This window comes from Anomaloglossus baeobatrachus, chromosome 6 (assembly GCF_048569485.1).
Source record: "Anomaloglossus baeobatrachus isolate aAnoBae1 chromosome 6, aAnoBae1.hap1, whole genome shotgun sequence".
Lineage (NCBI taxonomy): Eukaryota > Metazoa > Chordata > Amphibia > Anura > Aromobatidae > Anomaloglossus > Anomaloglossus baeobatrachus.
The window spans coordinates 567,533,208-567,544,786 of NC_134358.1; the positions used below are offsets into that span (position 1 = coordinate 567,533,208).

General features: G+C 49.2%; 1 long non-coding RNA gene and 4 other non-coding genes across 8 annotated transcripts; all 5 read left to right on the forward strand.

Moving 5' to 3' along the window:
• The first annotated feature begins 5,807 nt into the window (after window positions 1-5,807).
• LOC142244641 (uncharacterized) lies at window positions 5,808-10,517 on the forward strand. 4 transcript variants are annotated; one of them, XR_012724605.1, is made up of 4 exons: window positions 5,808-5,871; window positions 7,103-7,141; window positions 7,978-8,017; window positions 10,193-10,517. It is a non-coding gene; the product is annotated as an uncharacterized LOC142244641 (long non-coding RNA). The 4 variants fall into 4 exon arrangements; XR_012724606.1 differs by having other exon boundaries at window positions 5,865-5,909; XR_012724604.1 differs by lacking the exon at window positions 5,808-5,871 and adding an exon at window positions 6,413-6,480.
• On the forward strand, window positions 6,872-7,004 carry LOC142244797 (small nucleolar RNA SNORA9). Its single transcript, XR_012724660.1, has one exon. It is a non-coding gene; the product is annotated as a small nucleolar RNA SNORA9 (small nucleolar RNA).
• On the forward strand, window positions 7,170-7,302 carry LOC142244800 (small nucleolar RNA SNORA9). Its single transcript, XR_012724663.1, has one exon. It is a non-coding gene; the product is annotated as a small nucleolar RNA SNORA9 (small nucleolar RNA).
• LOC142244802 (small nucleolar RNA SNORA9) lies at window positions 7,749-7,881 on the forward strand. Its single transcript, XR_012724664.1, has one exon. It is a non-coding gene; the product is annotated as a small nucleolar RNA SNORA9 (small nucleolar RNA).
• On the forward strand, window positions 8,046-8,178 carry LOC142244799 (small nucleolar RNA SNORA9). Its single transcript, XR_012724662.1, has one exon. It is a non-coding gene; the product is annotated as a small nucleolar RNA SNORA9 (small nucleolar RNA).
• Window positions 10,518-11,579: the final 1,062 nt, after the last annotated feature.

Consider the following 11,579-nt stretch of genomic DNA (forward strand, 5'->3'; position numbering starts at 1 on the left):
GTCCCAGGTGGAAGATTTTAATGCCATATTTCCTATCATTTTACATTTCCCTAGAAAGGAAATATGATTTATATTGTGATCCAGCTGCCTGATTTAAATTTGGGGCTGATGCGCTGATTTCACAGTTATGTGTAACATGTATGTTATTCCTCTTGGGATCACGATGCCAAAAATGTGTCTCCCATAACTTGAGGCTCTTCGCTTTTCACAAAAACCCAAATATCCATAACTTGGCCTTTGCTCCAGTCCGTCTACTGTAAGTCCTTTGACGCTTGGAAAGGTTATCTATTGAGATGGCAGAAGTGTCTCTTCTAAAGCTCTGAATACTCCGCCCAGACTTTGCGTCTGTTTTATCTGATTATTCATATTTGATGGAGTGTCCACTCCGATCCGCCCTCTCTCTCTACACAGTGGTAAGTAAAAAAAAAACCACAAAACCAAGTGTTCCAGTTCTGTGAGATTCCTGGCTCATCTTCCAGTTCTGTAAGATCCCTGGCTTGTCTTGCATGCTCTGCTCTTCCTTGGAGACCTCTTCCAGTTCTGTGAGATTCCTGGCTTGTCTTGCATGCACTGCTCTTCCTTGGAGAAGTCTTCCAGTTCTGTGAGATTCCTGGCTCGTCTTGCATGCTCTGCTCTTCCTTGGAGAAGTCTTCCAGTTCTGTGAGATTCCTGGTTTGTCTTGCATGCACTCCTCTTCCTTGGAGAAGTCTTCCAGTTCTGTGAGATTCCTGGCTCGTCTTGCATGGACTGCTCTGTTGAGGTCTAGCCACAGATTTTCCATGATGTTCAGATCAGGGGACTGTGAGGGCCATTGTAAAACCTTCAGCTTGCACTTTTTGAGGTTGTAGATTTTGGCGTCTGTTTAGGACCATTATCCATTTGTAGAAGCCATCCTCTTTTCTCTTCTTTCCTCATCTTTTCTCCTCTTCCCTCCTCTTTTCACCCTTTTTTCTCCCCCAGCTTTTACACATGGTGTTATTTTTGCTTCAAGAATTTGTTAAATTCAGTGAATCCATTCTTCCCTCTACCTGGGAAGTGTACACTGTGCCATTGGCTGCAAAACACCCCCAAAGCATGATTGATCCACCCCCCCCCCATGCCTAATGGTTGGCGAGATGTTCTTTTCATGAAATTCTCTGCCCTTTTTCTCCATACATACCTTTTGATCATTGTGGCCAGAGTTGTATTTTATCCTCATCGGTCCACAGGACTTGTTCCCAGAATATTTGTCTTGTTTAGATGTTCTTTTGCAGACTTCTGATGCTGCACTTTATGGTAAGGACACAGGAGAGGTTTTCTTCTGATAACTTTTCCATGAAGGCCATATTTGTGCAGGTGTCTCTGAACAGTAGAACAATGTCCACAACTCCAGAGTCTGCTAAATCCTCCTGAAGGTCTTTTGCAGTCAGGCAGAGGCTCTGATTGACCTCTCTAACAATCCTACCAGCAGCTCTCACAGACATGTTGCTTGGTCTTCCAGACCTGATCTTGACCTCCAGTGTTCCTGGTAACGGCTATTTCTTAATTACAGGTTAAACTGAGGAAAGCACAACTTGAAAACGCTTTGCTGTCCTCTTATAGCTTCTCCTGCTTTCTGGGACTCCACCATTTTCAGAGTGCTAGGCAGCTGCTTAGAAGAACTCATGGCTGCTGTTTTTTGGCACAAGGTTAGCGGAGGCTATGTTTTTTGGGGTTTTTTTCCCAAAACTTTTTATTAATTTTCCAATTTTTTATAACTATAACAAGATATTCATGGTTACACAAGTAAAAAACATTTGTCTGACAATATGTGACATAATAGGGTGCGACGCCCCAACTTGATATTTTAAACGGTTTATCTGTTTGATATGATCTCTATTAAACCAAGGCAAAAGAGGCTGGGTTTTTATAAATCTGTGACATTTGCATCACCTGATAGTGACCAAGCCATAACCATAAGGGTCGTGTCACACATCCAGCATTTCGCCGGAACCGGCACACTCCAGTACAGTGCAATACAGTACAATGGCATCGCGGCAAGCTCCGGTCACATGCTCAGGTCACATGACAGCATGTGACCGGAGGTTGCCATTGTACTGTATTGCACTGTACTGGAGTGTGCCGGATCCGGCGAAATGCTGCATGTGTGACACAGGCCTAACGGGATCATTAATTTCTGAGACCTTGGCCAAAGTTATCTGAGAACACAAATCTCCAAGGGTGCACAAACTTTTGCATCGGCCCATCTTCCCTTTTGTAATTTTTAAATGTTAAAGATGAAAATAATATATATACATTATACTGTATATATCTATAAATTCTTTTTTTACTAAAATATAAATGAGACGTGTCCTCTGTAACTTTCTGCCATTAGAGATCATTTCATCTTCAACTCGCTTAAGTGTTCACAATATCAGTAATATTGACCAGGGGTGTACAAACTTCTGCAAGCAACTGTACCAGTTTAATTACCCGTTCACACCAGGGGGTCCTAGTTGATCAGGAGCCAGATGTTGAGTGCTAGCTCCAAATTATGATCCATGTTTTAACCCCTTCACGACCGATCATGAAGGTGTGATCACCGCTGGCTGCTGTGGTGAGCTGGCGGTGGGCCCCGCACATGTCTTCTGATTTGAACAGCGGACATGTTCATGACTATCAGATGCGGGTGGATCCGCGATCCACATACTCCTGTTAGGCTAAGACCGCACTTTGCGTTTCAGGTGCTTTTTAGGTCCGTTTTGAGAAGCACCTTTTTCATGCTAAAATGCATGCGTTTTGATTTTCCAGCAAAGTCAATGGAAAATGGTGATTTTCAGACCGCACTTTGCGTTTCTAAACGCTGCGTTTAATTTGCATATTTTGTGGCAAAAACCATGCGTTCAAAGAAATAGCATGTCAGTTGTTTTTGCCATTTTGTCAGCGTTCACCCATTGACATCAATGAGTTGTAGAAAATCACAGCCAAAATGTTCAGCCGTGCGCTTGCATTGCATTATTATTACGATCCATATGTTTTTTTTAACATAACAAAGGCAGTTCTTTCGTCTTACTCTCTCTGTCGGTCTCTCTCTCTCTATGTCTCTGTCTCTATCTCTCTGTCCATGTCAGTCTTTCCCCCTTTCTCATACTCACCGATCCACGATCACTGACGCGGCGCTGAACGGCGTTCACACTGCGGCGGCTTCTTCTCTTTTGAAAATGCCGGCCGCTCATTAATCCATCACGTATTCCCTGCTTTCCCCACCCACCGGTGCCTATGATTGGTTGCAGTCAGACACGCCCCCACGCTGAGTGACAGTTGTCTCACTGCAACCAATTACAGCCGCCGGTGGGGATGTCTATATCGAGCAGTAAAAAAAATAAATAAATGGAAAAAAACGACGTGCGGTCCCCCGCATTTGGATACCAGCCAGGGTAAAGTCACACGGCTGAAGGCTGGTATTCTCAGGATGGGAAGCTCCACGTTATGGGGAGGTCCCCAGCCTAACAATATCAGCCAGCAGCCACCCGGAATTGCTGCATGCATTAGATGCGACAGTCCCGGGACTTTACCGGCTCATCCCGAATTGCCCTGATGCGGTGGCAAACGGGGTAATAAGGAGTTAATGGCAGCAGCCCATAGCTGCCACTAAGTCCTAGGTTAATCATGGCAGGCGTCTCCCCGAGATACCTTCCATGATGAACCTGTAAGTTAAAGTAAATAAACACACATCCAAAAAAATCATTTATTTGTAATGAAAGACAAAAAAACACCCTCTTTCACCACTTTATTAACCCCTCAAAAACACCTCCAGGTCCGACGTAATCCACGCAAGGTCCCCCGACGCTTCCAGCTCTGCTACATCGGAAGTTGACAGGAGCGGCAGTAGAACACCGCCGCTCCTGTGAGCTCCATGCAGCAACTGAATTGAGCCGCGCGATCAGCTGTGCTGTCACTGAAGTTACTTGCGGCCACTGCTCACCGGTGGAGAACTGCAGCTGTGGCCGCGAGTAACCTGAGTGAAAGCACAGCTGATCGCGCGGCTCACTGCAGTCACTCGGGATTTGCGATCACAGGTGAGTCCTTCACATGTGACCGCAAATCAAGCCACAGCACACGCACAGAGCCGCACGATCACAATGAAGTCGGGTGAAGTTCATCCGAGTTCATTCTGATCGCGTGGCACTGTCCGCAGCCAGCCATGACAGTGACAGTGCGGTCCCACTCGGCTCTGCTGCAAGTCTATGGGGATGCAGCAGAGCCGAGTGGGTGCGTTCTGTGAAAAATGTGCGTTCTGGATGCTTTTCCCACTCTGTCTATGGCAGAGAAAGCATCCAGACCGCATGAATTCTCCAGGAATGTGCGCACGTTGCGTTCTGCCGAATGCGCCTCAGAACGCAGCTTTTTCGGCTGCGTTCTGAGATGCACACGCAGTGACTTTTTCGCTGCAGAATTCAACTGCAAAGTGCGTTCTTACCCTTAATCCCTAAAATCGCACTGTCAAAATGTGACGGCATGATTTAAATGGCCGCAGCGGGTCTGCAGCGGGTAATGCGCCTTTCCCCTCCACCATCGGAGGCCCCAAGACGCAATCACAGGGAGCCGATGGTAGCGATGGGTCATGTGATGACTCCTTTCGCTATCATGACGTAGTTTCTGTTACAGCCGGGAGAGCAGCCGCTGTAACAAGAACAGAGCATTTCTGCTGATCAGAGCTGTGCAGCTGTGAATAAACTGAAATGAACCAGCGATCAGACTGCTGTGACCCTTATAGTCCTCTAGGGGGACTAGGAAAATTTTAAAAAAATGTAAAAAAAATTAACCTAAAAAAAACCTCTGAAAATTAAAGGGTTAAAAACGTATACAGATATTTAGTATCGCCACGTTCAGAAACACCCAATCTATCAAAATGTAAAATCAATTAATCTGATCGGTAAACTGCGCAGTGGGAAAAAATTTCAAACACCAAAATTAAGTTTTTTGGTCTTTGCAAATTTTGCGCAAAATGCAATAACAGGCGATCAAAACGTAGCATTCGCGCAAAAATAGTATTAAACACGCCAGCTCGAGACGCAAAAAATAAGCCATTACCGAGCCACAGATCCCGAAAAATGAGAACACTACGGGTCGTGGAAAATGGCGCAAACCTGCTGTGCTTTTGGACAAACGTGTGAATTTTTTTAACCCTTTAGGTAAAAGTAAACCTATACATGTTTGATGTCTATGAACTCGCACCGACCTCAGGCATCGCACACACACCAGCTTTACCATATAGTGAACACGGTGAATGAAAAACCCTCAAAACAATTGTGCAATCACACTTTTTTTTTGCAATTTTTTTGCTGTTTTCCAGTACACTATATAATATGGTAAAACTCATGGTTTCAGTTAAAAGTACAACTCGTCCTGCAAAAAAACAAGCCCTCACATGGCAAAACTGACGGAAAAATAAAAAAGTTACGGCTCTCGGTAGAGAGGAAAAAACTAAAACGAAAAATCGCCTGGTGGTGAAGGGGTTAATAGATAGCTCCTCTTTTACCACATGCAGTGATAGCAGCCAATCACAGGCAGAGCCGTCCATGATCAGGAGTCACCGCTGCTCCCGGCAGGAAATCTCGTGCGCCCTCTGCTGCGCAATGTGAGTACTGCACCCATCTACCCAGACTGAACCATTCTCCACACCCAGAGGGGGGGGCTCAATACATCGCTACAGTCCTCTCCACCACCTGATGAGATTGATAAAACCTCCACAAGAAATCGATGTATTAAATGTGTCCCTTTATATCATCACCAGGGGCTGAGGTCACAGGGGGATAATGTCGGGGTGTAATATAGTGTGACAGTAATGGTATCGCCGGGAGGAAGGAAGCTGCTGCCGCGGCGGCGGAGCGCTCAGTCTGCACGTGGCCGGTGAGTGGTGCGGTCCAGTGTGTGGAGGCCGCGGGGAGGTGTGTGGAGGCCGCGGGGAGGTGTGTGGAGGCCGCGGGGAGGTGTGTGGAGGCCGCGGGGAGGCGCGTGGAGGCCGCGGGGAGGTGCGTGGAGGCCGCGGGGAGGTGTGTGTGGAGGCCGCGGGGAGGTGTGTGTGGAGGCCGCGGGGAGGTGTGTGTGGAGGCCGCGGGGAGGTGTGTGTGGAGGCCGCGGGGAGGTGTGTGTGGAGGCCGCGGGGAGGTGTGTGTGGAGGCCGCGGGGAGGCGTGTGTGGAGGCCGCGGGGAGGCGTGTGTGGAGGCCGCGGGGAGGCGTGTGTGGAGGCCGCGGGGAGGCGTGTGTGGAGGCCGCGGGGAGGCGTGTGTGGAGGCCGCGGGGAGGCGTGTGTGGAGGCCGCGGGGAGGCGTGTGTGGAGGCCGCGGGGAGGCGTGTGTGGAGGCCGCGGGGAGGCGTGTGTGGAGGCCGCGGGGAGGCGTGTGTGGAGGGCGCGGGGAGGTGTGTGGAGGGCGCGGGGAGGTGTGTGATCGTCTGTCTGTAATGCTGTTATTACAGAGGAGTCTGTGGAGAGTGCGGGGAAGATGGCGCCTGTGCTGGTATGTAACGACCCGAGCTTTATAAAACACCGCAGTGTAATGGACTGAGGGCCACGTGGCCCCCATAAAGGCAGGAGAGGGGTGTACAGGGCGGCAGTGGATGATGGGGTCAGTAGTTATGACTCCTGTATGGATATAATGTCATTTCCATCCCATAAATGGTGCAGTGACGTCACTACAGTATAAGCTGATGCTGCAGCGCGCCTTGTAAAGATCTGATCGTGTGACCCCCTTATATTGGGGAGCCCCTCCTTATATCCCTCATCAGTGCTGCGTATAGAGGGTCTGATCGTGTACCCCCCCTTATAGTGTGACCGCCCTAATATCGGGCTTGTATGGTGTGGAGCTGAAGCTGCATACAAGGTGTGTATGTCCCTCTGGTAGTTCCTCTGGGCAGGTCTGTCAGCATGATGGGGCTTGTCGTAGTCCTGATCATTCCTGTAGACTCTGCTAGATCAGCCCTGGGACGGTTTGAGGCCTCGCCCTGCTCCTCCAGGGGGGGGTTAATGAGATCCCAGACACGCCCGGTCCATGGAAATGCCATGTTCCCATCCCCAGCTCATACTGCTTATGTTATACCGTGTGTCCTCACTGGACTGGTTTTCCATTTCTTGTTTTTCAGATGGCACACGGTCTGATGTGGGATGAAGCTGCATACAAGGTGTGTATGTCCCTCTGGTAGTTCCTCTGGGCAGGTCTGTCAGCATGATGGGGCTTGTTGTAGTCCTGATCATTCCTGTAGACTCTGCTAGATCAGCCCTGGGACAGTTTGAAGCCTCGTCCTGCTCCTATAGGGGGAGGTTATAGGAGTCCCAGACACCTGTGCACTGTATATGGACATGAGACCCCTCACCCTGTATAGGACGTCGGTGATTATTATTTATTCATTTTTCAGTTGTATCCACCGTGACGCGACAATGACCTGAAGGTGTGCAGCGCTGACCGCGACAATGACCTGAAGGTGTGCAGCGCTGACCGCGACAATGACCTGAAGGTGTGCAGCGCTGACCGCGACAATGACCTGAAGGTGTGCAGCGCTGACCGCGACAATGACCTGAAGGTGTGCAGCGCTGACCGCGACAATGACCTGAAGGTGTGCAGCGCTGACCGCGACAATGACCTGAAGGTGTGCAGCGCTGACCGCGACAATGACCTGAAGGTGTGCAGCGCTGACCGCGACAATGACCTGAAGGTGTGCAGCGTTGATGGGATCATGTAGCGGGAGGATGCAGAGTCTGTAAGATGGTGGGATCCGCAGTGATCGGCACACGCAGGTCTGTCAGCATGATGGGGCTTGTCGTAGTCCTGATCATTCCTGTAGACTCTGCTAGATCATCCCTGGGACAGTTTGAAGCCTCGTCCTGCTCCTATAGGGGGAGGTTATAGGAGTCCCAGACACCACTGCACTGACGATACTTATGTTATACCATTCATCTCCCTCTGTTCATGGTTGTCTATGCCTTTCATCCTGATTGTTTCTCATTTGTTGTTTTTCAGGAGCCTCATCATCTGATGTGGAGCTGAATCTGCATACAAGGTGTGTATGTCCCTCTGGTAGTTCCTCTGGGCAGGTCTGTCAGCATGATGGGGCTTGTCGTAGTCCTGATCATTCCTGTAGACTCTGCTAGATCATCCCTGGGACGGTTTGAGGCCTCGTCCTGCTCCTCCAGGGGGAGGTTAAATAGATCCCAGACACGTTCTGTAGGACGGGAGAGATCCCAGGTTCAGTGATGGATGGGGGAGGGGTGCATTCATGATCAGCGCAATGCAGATTTACATTGTCTCTCTGAATGGGGAGAGGGAGGTGTTTTTGCTGTAAATGTTCTGAAAGCGATAAATTACTCTTCCACGTGGCAGCCCCTGTACATGGGATACTGCAGCTATCTCCTATACTGCGGCTGCCTCAGTGTGAACTGTGCTCACCCCATGGCCTTGCAACCCAGGACCATTGTAGCTCAGCGCTGTGCAACCCAGGACCATTGTACTGTAGCGTGGCTCTGTGCTGTAGGTGCAAACCAGGACCCTCCTATTGTTGCTGTGCTCTGAGCTACACATTCCTCGTCTCTGGTATTTGTAGTGATGGGGGGGGGGGGGGGGGTTCCTGGCAGCGGCGGTGCTGAGAATAGCGCAGGAGCCTGACATTGCACGAGGTCTGCTCTCACCGCTGGAAGACTTCTACAAATGTGGCGATACCAAAGTATGTTCATTGGGAGGTGGGTATTTGTGAGGTCACTTGTCACCATTGTTCCTGGACATCGACCTTGTTCAGTCGCTCAGAGAAGTGACCTCATTTTCAGTCATTGCTGCCTCATTCACTGAACTAAATAGTCATCAGGGGCCAGAGTGACTGACTGCAGCGCTGCACTGCCCTGAGACTAATTATCATCGAGGGGCAGTGCTGCTGTCACTTACCCTGCTTCTGTCACCGTCCCCTGAGGACGCCTCAGCTCAGTGAATGAGGCGGAGACAGAAGCGGTGACAGTAGCTGTAGTGGCCGCAGTGCTGACGACCCATTTCAGGGGGATGATGGAAGCTGTGGGGAAGTGACTGCAGGGCCGTCCTCCTGATATCACGTGTGACCTACCCCCTCAAATCACAATATCAAAGAAAAAGGTAGAACTAACAAAAGTGCAAAGAAACAGAGAAAGTATACATAAAGCCAGGGAGAACATGCAAAGTCAGGGCAGATGTTTCCCGTGGGGAGATTTAAAGGGAACCTGTCACCTAGAATATGACCTATCAGCAGACGCATGTGTGCCCTAATTACACCTCCCTACCCATCCTTGTGTTATAAAATTGTATAATATGAAAGTAATAAACGTTTTATTACCTTCATATTTCCTATGTAAATAGCAGGGAATGTGGTCACAGGGGCAGCGCCTTGCCCTATGGACGTCTGCATATTGCCGTGGTATCACACCCCTGTGGCCGTGATACCATGGAGTGACGTCCCCGTCGCTCATTCTATCCTGTGCGCATTGCAGCAGGCTTCGTTTCTGGGTGTTCAACCACCGGCTTCAGACGCGCAGTGCGCACCTGAAACTGGCGAGAATCCGGAAGAGAAGCCTGCTGCAATGCTCGCAGGATAGAATGAGCGACGGGGACGTCACTCCATGGTATCACGGCCACAGGGGCGTGATACCACGGAAATATGCAGACGTCCATAGGGAAAGGCGCCGCCCCTGTGACCACATTCCCTGCTATTTACATATGAAAGTAATAAAACGTTTATTACTTTCATATTATACAATTTTATAACACAGGGATGGGTATGGAGGTGTAATTAGGGCACACATGCGTCTGCTGATAGGTCAGAACGCATATTCTAGGTGACAGGTTCCCTTTAAACCCAGGGCACCAGTGCCACCCTCTGAGGCGCGTGGCGGGTTTGGCCCCTCCTGAGGAGTGCAGCAGCTCATGTATACATTTTTTTTTTTTTTTTTTTTTTTTTTTTAAAGTTTTAAAACTTCTGCAATGTTTATAATTGTCCTTCAGTGACCGCAGGAACTTCTGCCTAAAAAATAAAGTAGCAAAATGTGAACAATAAAGTTTGTCGTTCTTAACTTTTGCCCAGATTGGTATTTTTCGGTTGGTGCATCTGTCATATGGTTATGTTCACCGGCTAAAAGGGGGATCTGGCTGTGGCGGGAAGGAGTTATTTCTATAAGATTGTGTGATGTCGTCTTTAATGTGTAATATTGTTTTCTTACAGGAGGATAGGCTGCAGACGGGGCATGATCTTCGCTTTTACCTCAGCGCCTGATGCATAAAGAGCTGCCCAGTAAGAGTGTGGCGCTGATGTGACTACACCAGAGCTGATATAACCTGCACTGACCTTATGGGTGTTACATCGGAGTCTACAGATTGTGCCGTCCTTCAAGATGATTACCACGGTCCGGCAGTCGTAGGTCCGGGGCTCGGCCGGTGCCTGCAGTGATCACAGAATGCTGCGGCCTTTGCTGGGAGATTGGGTGTTGTACAGTGACATGAGCCTGGAAATATGCAGGTTGTAAAATAAAATAGATATTTATGCCTTCTTTTCTCTCCTTTTTCTGTTCCGTTTTATAGCCTGTGCCTCTATAGTCTGTGCCTGACATGAGGGGGTGGGGTCGGGTGGCAGTCAAACAACAATCCAGAGGAATTAAGGCTCAGAACTGTGCCATCTGCCAACGGACCAGACCAATGCATGCACCCATCTGCCAACGGACCAGACCAGTGCGTGCTGCCATCTGCCAACGGACCAGACCAGTGCGTGCTGCCATCTGCCAACGGACCAGACCAGTGCATGCACCCATCTGCCAACGGACCAGACCAGTGCATGCACCCATCTGCCAACGGACCAGACCAGTGCATGCACCCATCTGCCAACGGACCAGACCAGTGCGTGCTGCCATCTGCCAACGGATCGGGCCAGTGCGTGCTGCCATCTGCTGACCGGACCAGAGCAGTGCATGCTGCCATCTGCCAACGGACCGGACCAGTGCGTGCTGTTATTCTTTACACAGAGACCTCAGATCTGCCAGTTTATAGTCACAGGGAATAAAGAAAATACTTTCACCGCAGCTCAAACTCGTTAGTAACAGCAGCATCCATAAACCAAACCCATAGAGAGTAGGGATGAGCGATTCTGAACTGTAAAGTTTGGTGTCCGGTTCCTGCTCTGGTTTGTTTTAAGGTTGCAGAGCAGCCAATTGGCATGTTTTTCCAGTGTGGGCACTTCTGGCCCACAAAGTATTGAAATGGCTGTGATTGGCCAGGGAAATCACAAAAAAATGGTTAAAGCAGGACATGCTAGTCTCCACAGTGCAACTTTCACACTGCTTCTGGGTCCACATTACACATCTCATTCATAGTCACTGCTTCTCTACTCACCGTCTGTGATTGGCTGCAGTCAGACTCTCTTGATTGGTTGCCCTCACAGAGGTTGTCTATCTGCCTGAGTGAAGTGTAAAAATATTACATAGAGTCCCCCCCATATATTGCTACCCAGCGCAGATATAGCATACGGCTGCAGCCCCAGCTGTGTGTTATCTTGGTTGTGTATCAAAGTAAGAGGAACCGCATGTGACTTTTTTAAAATTATTTAAATTCAAAAAGAA